This window comes from Hyaena hyaena, unplaced genomic scaffold, assembly GCF_003009895.1.
Source record: "Hyaena hyaena isolate Hyena2069 unplaced genomic scaffold, ASM300989v1 scaffold_386, whole genome shotgun sequence".
Taxonomy (NCBI): domain Eukaryota; kingdom Metazoa; phylum Chordata; class Mammalia; order Carnivora; family Hyaenidae; genus Hyaena; species Hyaena hyaena.
In genome coordinates, this window is record NW_024081020.1 from 232,951 (window position 1) to 246,867 (window position 13,917).

Genomic DNA, 13,917 nt, shown 5'->3' on the forward strand with positions numbered 1-13,917 from the left:
ATGAACACTAAATCCCATGAGTGGAATTTAAGGCTCCAGGGGGATCTTTCGGCCTTTGCATCACGCACGGGCTCAGGGATAAGCGGGCTGGCCACGCATCAGGAAGAGGGCTCTCTGCCAGAATCCAGCCAGGCGGGCACCCCCACCTCAGGCTTCCAGTCTCGAGAAATGAGACCAATACATTTCTGTTGTTTGTAAGTCACCCAGTCTGCGGTCGTCTGTCAGAGCAGCCCACGGACTAAAACACAAACTGTATCGATAATCACTTTAAACATCGAAGGTCTCCATGTGATTAGACCAATTAAAAGACCGAGACTGGTAGAGTGGATAAACACGAGTCCTGCTACCAGCTGTTTACGAGGACCATACTCTGAATACGAAGAGCCGGACAGATGGAAAGTAAAGGGATGGAGGACGTGGCAGGGTGCTAACACATCAAAGGAAAGCCGAAGGGGCTGAACTGGTTTCAGACACCGCAGACTTCAGAGCGAGGAAATGATGATCAAAGTTGTGTTTTTTTTTTTTTAAGGGCATTGGATAACGATAACCAGGCCAATTCTCCAAGAATATGTAGCAATTCTTGATGCATGTGCACTTAAAAATACAGTGTCAAAATGCGTAAAGCAAAGTCTGTTAGAACCGCAAGACAAAATGGATTAATCCACTATTAAGGCGGAGACTTTGACACCGTTCTGTTAGTAATGAACAGACACAGCAGGCAAAAAATCAGCAAGGACATGGTGGAATTGAAAGTGCCATCAACCGGGGCACCTGGGTGGCTCAGTCGGTCAAGCGTCCAACTTCGGCTCAGGTCCATGAGCTCACGGTTCGTGGGTTCGAGCCCCGCGTCGGGCTCTGTGCTGACAGCCAGTTCAGAGCCTGGAGCCTGTCTTCGGATTCTGTGTCTCCCTCTCTCTCTGACCCTCCCCTGCTCATGCTGTCTCTCTCTCTCTCAGAAATAAATAAAACATTAAAAAATTAAAAAAAGGAAGCGCTATCAACCAACTGGGTCTATTTGATATCTGGAGAATACTTCATCCCGCATTTTTTTCATGGAATGCTCACCAAGATAGATCAAGCTCCATGTCATAACAAGTTTAGAAGAATTGAATCCTAAAGTATGCTCTCCCACCACAGTGGGATTAAATAAGAAACCATAACAGCAAGGCGCTGGAAAACCTCCAAATACCTAGAGATTAAACATCACACTTCTAAATAACACATGGATCACAGAAGAAGTCTCAAGAGATATTAATAAATATTTTGAACTAAATGAAAATAAAAATACAACTTATCAAAATTGATGAGGTGTAGCTAAGGCAGTGATTAGAGGGAACCTTGAAGTAATGAGTGTATATATCAGAAAAAGGACATCGGGGCACCTGGCGGCTTAGCAGGTAGAGTCTTGATTTTGGCTCAGCTCAGCTCATGATCTCACAGTTTGGGGAATTGAGCCCTGTGTTGGGCTCTGTGCCGTCAGCATGGAGCCTGCTTGGGATCCTCTCTCCCTCTCTCTCTGCCCCCTCCCTGCTCTCTCTCTCTCAATAAATAAATAGACTTTAAAAAATCTAAAATCAGTAATCTCCGTTTTCACCTTAGAAACCAGAAAAAGAGCAAATCAAATCCAAAGTAAGCAGAAGAAAAGAAATATGAAAAACCAGGGCAGAAATCAATAAACCTGAAAACAGGAAATTAGTAGAGAAAATCAACAAAACCAAAATCTGCTTCTTTGTTGTTGTTGTTTTTAATGTTTTTATTTATTTTTAAGAGAGAGAGAGAGAAAACCAGCAGGCGTGGGACAGAGTGAGAGGAAGACACAGAATCTGAAGGAAGCTCCAGGCTCTGAGCTGTCAGCACAGAGCCCGACATGGGGCTTGAACCCACAAACTGTGAGATCATGACCTGAGCCGAAGTCGGAAGTTTAACCAACTGAGCCACCCAGGCGCCCCTAAAATCTGCTTCTTTGAAAAGATCCATCAAATTGATTAAACTCCAGCTAAGCTAATTAAGAAAAAGAAAGAAGATACAAATTACTAACATCAGAAAAGAAATAGAGGCAGGCTATCACAATTGATTCCATGAACATTAAAAGGATATTAAATATTATGAAAAACTCTATCCCCACAAATTCGATAACCTTGATGGCTACACCTTTCACCAAAACTCATACAAGAATTGTATTTCATCGACACAAATATCTATGTATCTGTGAAAGAAATGGCATCAGTCCATAATAATCTTCAAAACAGAAAGTGCCACATCCAGAGGGGTTCACTGATGAATTCTACCAAACAATTAAGGAAGACGTTAGACCACTTCTCTACAGTGTCTTCCAGAAAACAGAAGAAGGAATACCTCCTAACTCACTCTATGAGGCCAATATTACCCTGATACAAAAACTAGACGAAGACATTACCAAAAAAGAAAATTACAGACTAATATAAATCATGAACATAGATAGGAAAATCCTCAATGAAGTGTTGGCACATCAAATCCAACCATGTATAAAAAGACTTACATAGCATGACCCACTGGGAATTATTCCAGGACTCAGTACAGCTTCGGTGTTTGAAAACCAATTAATGGGATTCCATCACACCAACAGGCTGAAGAAGACAAATCTTATGATTGCATCAGTAGATGCAGAAAAACCATTGGGAAAAATCCAACACCCATTCATGATAAAAATTCTCAGTGAGCTAGGAATAGAAGGGAACTGCTTTAACTTGATAAAGAACAAGCACCAAAAATGAAGAGCTAACATCATACTTACTAGTGAGAGACTAGAAGCTTCCCTGCTAAGATGAGGCATCAGGCAACGGTGTCTCCCCTCACCACTCGTTTTCAACATGGTACCAGGAGTCCTAGTCACACAGAAAGACAAGAAATAGAAATACAAGGGTTATAGAGGAGGAAGGAAGACGTGAAAATTTGCTTGAAGATGACATGGTTGTCTATGCAAAAAAAAAAAAAAATCTGAGAGCATCAACAAAAGCCTTTTGGAACTAATAAGCAACAATAGCAAGTTTTTAGGACACAGAGTTAATATACAAGTTATTGCTTTCTTGGTTGCCAGCAATGAACATTGGAATTTGATGTTTAAAACCCAATACCATTGGGGCGCCTGGGTGGCTTAGTCGGTTGGGCGTCCGACTTTCGCTTAGGTCATGATCTCGCGGTTCGTGGGTTCGAGCCCCGCGTCGGGCTCTGTGCTGACTGCCAGCTCAGAGCCTGGAGCCTGTTTCAGAGTCTGTGACTCCCTCTCTCTCTGACCCTCCCCTGCTCACGCTCTCTCTCTCTCTCTCTCCTAGAAATAAATAAAACATTAAAAAATTAAAAAAAAAAACAATACCATTTACATTAGCACCAAAAAAAGAGAGAGAGAGAGAGAGGAATACTTAGGTATAAATCCAACCAACTAAATATTTTGAAGATCTATGTGAGGAAAAGCAACAAAACTCTAGTGAAAGAAATAAAAGATCTAAATAAGCGGAGAATGATTGCATGCTCACGGGTAGGAAGACAATATTGTTAAACTGTCAGTTCTTCACCCCTTGATCTACAGATGCAACACAACAGCCAGCAGGTTATTGTGTGAATATTGACGATTTAGTTCTCAAGTTTATCTGTAGAGGCAAAAGACTCAGACTAGCCAACTCAGTATTCAAGGAGAACAAAGTCAGAGGACGTCAACGCCTGGTATAAAGCTACAGTACTTAAGCCGGTGTGGCATGGGTAAAAGAACAGACAGAAAGATGAAGGGAACAGAAGAGAGAGCCCAGGAATAGACCTCGCACAAACGCAGTTCACTGATTTTTGACAAAGGAGTGAAGATAAGTTAATGAAGAAAGACCGTCTTTTCAACAAACAGTGCTGGAAAACTGGGCATCTTCATGCAAACAAATAAATGTATATACAGACTTACACCCTTCACTAAAACTAACTCAAGATGAATTACAGACCTAAATGTAAACCACAAAACCATAAGCCTTCCAGAAGAGAGTATGGGAGATAATACAGATATCCTTGGGTAAGGTGATGACGTTTTAGATATGATACCAAAAGCACAAGCCATGAAAGGGGTGGGGGGGACCCCGTAAGTTGAACTTAAGTCAAACTAAAAACTCCTGGTCTGTGAAAGAGACACCGTTAAGAGGTAAAAAGATGAGGTGCAGACGGGGAGAAAACATTTATGGATATCTGATAAAGAACTTGTATCCAAAATATACAGAGAACTCCAAAAGTCAACCTTAAAAATTTTTTTAATTGAAAATGGGCAAGAGATCTGAACAGACACCTCACCAAAGAAGATACACAATGATGTCGGTAAATAAGCTGTAGTATATCCAGACAATGTGATATTGTTCACCATTAAAAAGAAATAAGTAACAGAGTAAATCCTGAGGATCCTCATCACAAAGAGAATTTTCTCCTTTATTCTTTTCTTTTTCTTGTGTCTCTGTGAGGAAATGGGTGTTAGCGGAACGTACTGTGGTAATCATGTCACCATGTAGATAAATCAAACCATTGTGCTGCGTGCCTTGAACTTACTGAGCGGCGCATGCCAATTATTCCTCAATAAAAGTGAAAAGAAAAAAAAAGAAATGAGCTATCAAGCCATAAAAAGACACGGAGGAACCTTAAATGAGTATTGCTAAGTGAGAGAAGCCAATCTGGGAAGGCTACATACTGTAGGATTCCAACTGTATGACATTCTGGAAAAGGGAAAAATACAGAGACGGTAAAGGGATCAGCTGTTGCTGGGGTTTGTGGGTAGGAGAAGCACACTGCAACCAGTCTGTACGCGACACCGTGATGGTGGATGTGTGACATTACGCACTGGTCAAAGCCCATAGAATGTACGAGGGAACCCTGGTGTGGACTACGGGCTTTCCTTAATCGTGATGTAGGAAGACCGGCTCCATCAGCTCTAACTGACGCGAGACGGGAGTCGTCGGGAAGCTGTGTGCCAGGCAGAGGGAGCGCGTGGGAACGCTGTACTTTCCAATCGATTTATCTGTAAATTCAAAGCTGCTCCAAAATATATATAGTCTACTAATTAAAAAAAAAAAAAAAAGTCCAAAGGTTCATCGTCAGCCAGGGCCTGGCAAGAAGGCCCCTCATAACCGCAGCCCGGCCTGACACCAGCTGTGTGCTGCCCACACTGCAGAGGGACTGTCCCAGTGTGCGTGGCGCTGTCGTCACTGTCCCCGAGGGAAGGCCCCCCCTGCCCCCGGCCCTGGGGGTGTCCAGGGAGTGGGGGCCCCTATCAGGCTGGAGCGGCCGCCCCCACCTGGTTCTCTCCGGGCCCCAGCCCCTGGAACACCCCCTTCCCACCCCCTCCCTTCCAGGCTGGCTTCTCACTTGTAGAAGGTTCTTCCTTTGTCCTTCCTGTTACGGTTTCCCTGGAGGCTGCAGAAAGGGCTCTGGGGGTGCTGGTCTGCAGGGCAGGAGGGTGAGGAGTCCCGCCCCGCCCCCCGCACCCCTGCCCCCTCTTGTCCCACCCCCGCACCCCTGCCCCCTCTTGTCCCACCCCTGCACCCCTGCCCCCTCTGGCCCTCCCCCCGCACCCCTGCCCCCTCTGGCCCTCCCCCCGCACCCCTGCCCCCCTTCACCCCATGCAGGTGGCTGAGACACGGGAGGTGGTCTCACATCGGCACAAGGGGAGCCGTCGCCACATCCACGTGTGCGTCCGTGTGCGAGGTCGTGCTGTCTGTGCCCGCGGTGTGCTCCTTCGTCTCCCTGCGTGTCCTCCGCGCACCCGCGCTCCTGTGTGGGTCGACGTGCCCCTGTGGCGTCTCTCCCCTGACCTTGGGTGCGCCTGTCGTGGGTCTGTCTGTCCGTGGCCTCCTGAGCCTGCTCTCAGCTCTATTCTTGTCGCTCTTCAAAATTTAAGCCAAGTAAGCTCATTTTATACATGGATGAAAGATTTTAACAGACCATTAACAAAAGAAGACACACCCATGGCTAATAAGCATGTGAAAAGACACTCAATGGGGGCGCCTGGGTAGCTCAGTTGGTTGACCATCCAAGCGCCCACTCTCGATTTCAGCTCAGGTCATGATCCCAGGGTGGTGGGATCAAGCTCCTTATCAGACTCAGCACTGAGCATGGAGCCCCCTTAAGATTCTCTCTCTCTCTCTCTCTCTCTCTCTCTCTCTCTCTCCATCTGCCCTTTCCTCCTGCTCTCACCGGGTGCACTCTCTCTCTAAAATAAAACAAAGAAAGAAAGAAAGAAAGAAAGGACACTCAGCATCCTGGTCCGAGGTGACATGCTGGTGAAAGCCGCCCCAAGGAGGCATGACGGCACAACACCCACCATGTGTTGCTTGGAAGACACTTAGCAATAAAATGAAAACCTAGTGGGTACATACCAAAAGTACTATGCTCAATATAATAAGCTACCTGAAAGAGTATATGACGTATGTGCCACCTTTTCACAAAAAGCAGGTGAGTGGCTATGGTGGTGAGAGATGGAAGGGACACGAGAGACCTATGGAGGGAAAATATTCTTCCTTGATTGTGTGGTGGCTACCACAGGTCACATTTGTCAAGCCTCATGGAACCGGACCTTAAAAATATTGATTAATAATATTTGCACAAAAAGAGACACGAAGATCAATGGAATAGATTAGAGAACCTAGAAACGGACCCACAAATGTATGATCAACCAATCTTTCACAAAGCAGGAAAGAATATCCAATGGAAAAAAGACAGTCTCTTTAGCAAATGGCACTGGGAGAACATGCAAAAGAATGAAACTGGACCACTTTCTTACACCATACACAAAAATAAATTCAAAATGGATGAAAGACCTAAATGTGAGACAGGAAACAATCAAAATCCTACAGGAGAAAACAGGCAACAACCTTGACCTCGGCCACAGCAATTTCTTACTTGACATGTCTTGGAGGCAAGGGCAATAAAGGCAAAAATGAATTATAGGGACTCATCAAGATAAAAAGCTTCTGCACGATGAAGGAAACAATCAACAAAACTAGGAGACAACCAGTGGAATGGGAGAAGATATTCACAAATGACATAACGGATAAAGGGTTAGTAAACAGAGTCTATAAAGACCTTACCAAACTCAACACCCAAGAAACAAATAATCCAGTGAAGAAATGGGCAGAAGACACGAATAGACACTTTTCCAAGGAAGACAAGCTAATAGACACATGAAAAGATGCTTAACATCACTCCTCATCAGGGAAATACAAATCAAAACCACACTAAGATACCACCTCACACTGGCCAGAGTGGCTAACGGTAACAACCCAGAAAACAATAGATGTTGGCAAGGATGTGGAGAAAGAGGAACCCTTTTACACTTTTGGTGGGAATGCAAACTGGTACAGCCACTCTGGAAAATGTCATGGAGTTTCCTCAAAAAATTAAAAATTGCATTACCCAAGAACCCAGCAATTGTACCACTAGGAATTTATCCAAAGGATACAAAACTGCTGATTTGAAGGGGCACATGCATCCCATTGTTTACGGCAGCACTGTCAACAGTAACCAAATTATGGAAAGAGCCCAAATGTCCATCAACTAATGGATGGATTAAGAAGATTTGGTATACACACACACACACACACACACACACACACACACATATACATATAATGGAAAACTACTCAGCAATGAAAAAGAATGAAATCGTGCCATTTGCAATGACATGGATGGAACTTGAGGCATTATGCTAAAGGAAATGAGTTAGTCAGAGAATCAGAGAAGGCAAATATACGATTTCACTCATATGTGGAATTTGAGAAACTCACCAGATGAACATAGGGCAAGGAAAGGAATAATAAGATAAAAACGAGAAGGAGGCGAACCATAAGAGGCTCTTAAATACAGAGAACAAACAAAGGGTTGCTAGAAGGAGAGTTGCATGGGGAGGTGGGTTAAATGGGTGACAAGCATTAAGGAAGGCACTTTTCAGGATGAGCACTGGGTGTGATATGCAAGATATGAATCACTGGGTTCTACTCCTGAAGCCAAGACTACACTGTATGCTAACTAACTTGAATACAAATTAATTAATTTCACACTACAAAATGATTAATAAAAATTTCAAATACATATATAATGGGTGGTTTGTTTTTGAAAGGGATAGCTTATCTCCAAAGTGAGTTCATGAAGTCTGTTCCTTAATGTTTACAAAGAATTATGCTTCCAGTTAGACCCTTCGCTATGGCATGTACTGTGACAAAGCCAAATTAGAGAAGCAACCAAAAGGATAAAAATGAAACATAAAAGCTTCAAGTTGATACTGAAAAGTAATCAACGCATGACAAAAGCCTGTCAAAGAAGACAGGAACCTGACCACACTGCAGCTGTGGATCTGGCCAGTTCACACTGTCATAGAGCAGCATCACTGGGTGAACACGTTAGAAACTCAAAGGCCGAATCTCCCTCCAACGTCAACTGGATGCGTAGCCTCAGGCCAGTGGGTTGATGCTGGCTCATCAGATTCACAGCCTCCTGGGTCTGAAAGACGCTGCTCTTAGACACCAGGATGAAGCTAACAGCTGCCAAGATGTGGTCGTTGTTGATTTTGTGCATGGGCATCAACAGGAGGTATGGGGGCCAATAAGCAAGAGGTGTGCTGGCGGGAGTTTCTCTCAGCTTTCTTTCATCTGAGAACGTCTTTCTTTCATATTCATTTCCTAAAGGGCATGTTCAGCAGATGCGGAATTCTGGGCTCCTTTTTTCACGGCAATTTAAAGACGTTCCACCACCCGTGGCCTTCACGGTTTCTGTGGACGCGGTCTGCAGTCATCGAACTACAGTACTCATGGCGGCCACCCAAGAGCCGCAAACAGGAGGGGAGGATTTCCGTCACTCCGACGCTGCAGTCCCTGGGACCAGGAACAGAGGGTTTCCCTTGGGACTTTCCTGTTCACGCTCTGTGTGTAGTTCCAAGTTCCCAGCTGCCCCTGAGTCCAAAGGAGGGCGTGTTGGAACTGAAAGGAAGAAGGTAGGGGGGTGGGCACTAGTGGTGGGGGCCTGCTGCCATTTCTTTGAGGAGTCCTCAGAGAGCTGCTCCACACGACCTTCCAGGGATGCAGCTTCCATCGATGGGGGTCAGAGTAGCCCGTGCTTCCTCCATCTGGGCCCCTGTCGTGTGCCCTAGAGCATGCCGGTGCCATGAGGGCAGAGACCGGGGCTAGCTTTTAATCACTGTCCACTCCCCCACCTGGGCTCAGTGTTTTTCAAGTAGCTGCTCCTCCCCTAAAATTCACTGAATAGGGGCACCTGGGGGGCTCAGTCTGTTAAGCATCCGACTTCGGCTCAGGTCATGATCTCACGGTTCACGAGTTGGAGCCCCACGTCGGGCTCTGTGCTGACAGCCCGGAGCCTGGAGCCTGCTTCCCATTCTGTGTCTCCCTCTCTCTCTGCCCCTCCCCCACTCACACTCTGCCTCTGTCTCTCTCAAAAATAAATAAATTCACTGAATATATCAATAATTAGTGAAGACTAAATGAGACGATGTTTGTAAGGTGACCAGCACAGTGGAAAGATGTTCAATATCAATAAAGGATAGCATCTCCTGTTACCTAGAGAGACCAGAAGTGTGTGTCTGTCTTCTTTCTGTTCCAATTGCTTCCCACAGAGGCATTCAAAACAGAGCTAGAGGCTCCCACAGGTCACTATCCTGTTTAAGTAAATGTGGCATGCTATCCATAAGCTCCAGGAAAATCTGAGTTTATCCCATATGCAAATGAGAATTTAAAACATGACGTGGGTGGTATTTCAAATCAGTGAGGGAGAAGACAGGTTTTCAGTAAATCGTGTTGGCTTGCCATTTAGGGGGAGAAAGGTAGACGTCTTTCTTACTCTGTTCCCGGATCCTAGATGGATCTGAATAGAAGAAATAAAGCCACAAAGGTCCTAGGTGGATGTAAGTAGAAGAAACAAAGCCATCATGTACCAGAAAAATATACAAGTAAATAGCATGGAAACCTATTATGAGAAAGAACTTTCTAAATAAAATACAAAATCTAGTACCATAAAGGAAAAAATAACTTTGATTCCTTGAAAATGTAAATCATTCCTTGTGTGTGTGTGGGGGGGAAATCATTATAAAGTCAAAAGGCAAACAAAAATATGAAAATGTGAATTTATTATAACAATGCACAGGAAAACATGAGCCCTGTTTAGCACGCACACGCACACGCAAATACAAACAGTATCTAAATTAGAATTCTTTGAAAGAGGACTTCCTACACTTCGTGACTTCAGTTGACAGAAGGGAAGTAGATCTTTCGGAGGGAACCCTCGGCACCAGGGAATCTGAATTCTGCTCTGTGTTCTGTTACCCCCAGAACAGGGTCTCGGTGTCACACAGCGCCAGGGGCCCACCAGCATCACAGTCTCCCTGAGGCGCTGTGGTACTGGGGTCAGGCAGCCTGTGACCTGCTCAACAGCACTCGCTGGCCTGTCCCCCGCTTCCCCGCCGGTGGCTTCTCCCCTTTGCCAAACTAGTGACTTGGCAGAAGTTATACCAGGACCCTGTTGCAAGGAAGTCTGGGAAATGCAGCTTCCAGACTTCCAGCCGCTGCTCTGTAGGGAAGACCTCTGAAGGTCAGCGAGATGGGTGGTCACATCATGTTCCTCTTCTGCCTGTTAACGTAGGGGTTCCAAGAATGGACTCCCCCAACTGGAACCATCTTTCATTCCTGGGGTGAATGTGGTCTTCAGTCCACGGCTACATTGTCTCGGGTTCAGACTTCCACTGGAATTTTTCATAACCGGGGTGGCCAGAGTATTTTTTTGTACCAGTCTCGTCTGGACATGGCATCCGAGTTGTGCCAACTTCACTGAATGCGTTAGAGCAGAGTAAGTATATTACGGGTGTCACCGAGTCCTTAAAAATCTAGAGTGGGACCCACAGCGAAAGTAGGAGAGGGGCAGAGAGAGAAGGAGAGACAGAATCCAAAGCAGACTCCAGGCTCTGAGCTGGCAGCACAGAGCCCGACCTGGGGCTCGAACCCACGAACCGCGAGATCATGATCTGAGCCGAAGTCAGACGCTTTACCGACTGAGCCCCTCAGGCGCCCTGCGTTGAATGCATTCTAACTGATACGTTCGCTTATAGTTTTCATTAATTCAAAAACAGATCTCGAGAGCTATTCCAGGCTCTGGGGACACAGCTATGAACAACATCAAAGAAACCCTCTGCTCACATTCTTTTTAGACTTAATTTCTGATTGTTTTTCACTGAGATCAAGAGAAGGTAGCACAGCGAGTTCTGCTCTGGGGACCCTGCTGAGACTTTGTTGCTAACACAATTCTTATAACTCTCCCAGGGTGTTTGAAAGGGACGCATACGCGCACGTAGCACACAAGGAGTAAAGTGAAGGTCAAGATTCATTTTCTCACACATTGATGTCCAATTGTTCAGATCCCATTTGTGGAGCAGACTACTTTCTTCGCTGAATCGCTTTCATGCCTTTGTCGAAAACAAGGCCATATTTGTGGAGGTTGAGCGAGAGGAGGAAAGAGGGGAGGGAACAGAAAAGGCAAACACAATGGAAATGTCTAAAATGAAAACACCGAATGTCGGCAACATCGAGACACCGACGGAACCTTGGTTCCCTGCGGGCAGCGTGTGGTGAGTGCGTGACCTCTGGGGCTGAACCCGTCTTTTCCAGCCGGAAGAAGTCCTCGGCTGCTCTCAAGTGTGTTCTCAGCAGAAATGCTCACAGACGTTTGACCAAAAGCACAAACTAGAATGTTCCCAGCAGCACTATTTGTGTGGCCCCAAAGTAGAAACTACTAACTGGCTGTTGTTGGCAGAACAGGTGGGCTGGGGGCACAGCCACCGGACGGCTGGCGGCATGAAAACGGGGACGGGCGCTCCAGCACGATGCGCGAGAACGCGGCCAAGTCTCAGAAACACAAATGCTGGAAACGAAGAAGGAAGACATAAGGGGACGTACTGTATGAGCTCATTTATGTAAAGTACGAAAACAGGCAACTTCCTCTGCGCTGATAGAAGCCGGGCCCGGGGCTTACCTCGGAGGGAGCAGGGAGCGGGGAGGGAGGGAGTCTGAGGTGGTGTCCCCTCTCTTGAGCTGGGTGCTGGTGACACAGGTGTGCCCGGTCTGTGGACATTTGTGTGGCTGTTGTATTGCACTCATTTGCACTTTTCTGTGTATGCATCACACTTCAAATAAGAGTTTAGGCAAAGAGGGGTGCCTGGGCCCTTGGTTAAGTGTCCGACTCGTGATTTTGGCTCAGGTCATGGTTTGTGGGTTCAAGCCCCACATCGGGCTCTGTGCTGACAGTGTGGAGTCTGCTTGGGATTCTCTTCCTCCCTCTCTGCCCCTTTCCCACTTGCACTTGCTCTGTCTCTCAAGATAATAATTTTTTTAAAAAAAAAAAAGGAGTTTAGGAAAAGAGAGAAAAACATAGGCAGTGCTCTTCTGGAAGGATGTAACTCAAGCCCTCCGCAATGAGAAGAAAATCACCCCTAGCGCTGCAGATGGGGGTGCCCCACCCACAACCCCAGGCTTGACAGCAAAGCCACTAGGGGACATTTCGCCCCCATATCCTAAGTGCCAGGTTCCGGGGTGCAGAAGATGCAGGACATGTCCTCCTGAGCTCAACGTCCTGCTAAAGTAAGAAAACCCCGTGGGGACACACCCTCCCCGCTGAGCCTTGCAAGGGACCAGGTCACTGTGCCCTCGCGGTGAAGCTCGGGTCAGGGAGTCCCGCGCTGCTAACGCGGGCTGTCGCTAAGGCGGGCTGTGGCCCCTGGGGTGATTGTCAGGGAAGGAGCCAGAAGCGCTGAATGTATATGCCTGTCTATACCACTGACATTTCATGCAATTTCCAGAGGCGTACAGAGCCCTGAGCTCCTCCTGAGAGCGGGGAAGTCTCTGCTTTCTGAGAGTGGAAAATTGCTCCCTTCTCTCCAGGCAAAGCTGCAGGGGTGCTCGCTCTTAAAGGCACAGAAATACCCTGTGGCCGGAAGTCGCTTTTCTGCCTCTTCTCTCAATGCATCTCTGTCTCTGTCCCTTTCTTTCCCCTAGTTTCGGGCTCAAAGTGAGGACCCTGGGAGGCGGGACCTGGGTCTTCTGATATGATCAGCAGAGACTGGGGGTAGAGAAAGCTCCTACCTCCCAACCTCTAGACTCCCACATGTGTCCCAAGGTCATTGTCGCCTCGCCTGCAGAGAACATGGATCACAAAGCGATGTGAGACCGGCGTGCAGCAGGCTGAAGCCACCAACATCGAGTTAACTGTCAAAATTACCTAGATATCTAATTCTTTTCAAAGCTGTGCCATGGGGGCGCCTGCGGGGCTCAGTCGGTTAAGCGTCTGACTCTTGGTTTCAACTCAGGTCAGGATCTCGCGGTTTGTGGGTTTGAGCCCCGCATTGGGCTCTGTGCTGACATGCGGAAGCTGCTTGGGATTCTGTCTCGTTCTCTTTGTCTGCCTCTCCCCTGCTCGAACTCTCTTTCTCTTTCTCTCTCAAAATAAAGAAATAAACTTAATAAAAAAAGTTGTGCCACCATTCACTTTTGAATCATGGTATTAAATAGTATTTAGAGTTTTTAATAAAGATTCCCATCTTCTTCCCATACAGAAGAAAATATCTAATATGGCCGCTAGCTCTGTGCCGCAGAGAAAACATAGACCCGCCACTCCAGGTGAAGGACATGACTCGGGCACTTCTGACGCCTCCAGTCTCCCGCCCTATCTGCAGACAGCAGTCCGTTGGGCTGAAACAGCCAAAGTACTGAACCCAGTAGGTGAAGGCAGGAAAATATTGACAGTGTCCTGACGCGCTAGCTTCATCATAAACAACCCGCGAGGGTGACCACTGTCTTCATCCGTGGCTCGAAGGGGCTCAGGATTGTCCCTAAACACACAGACACATGGGTGCACACGCACACACGCCCA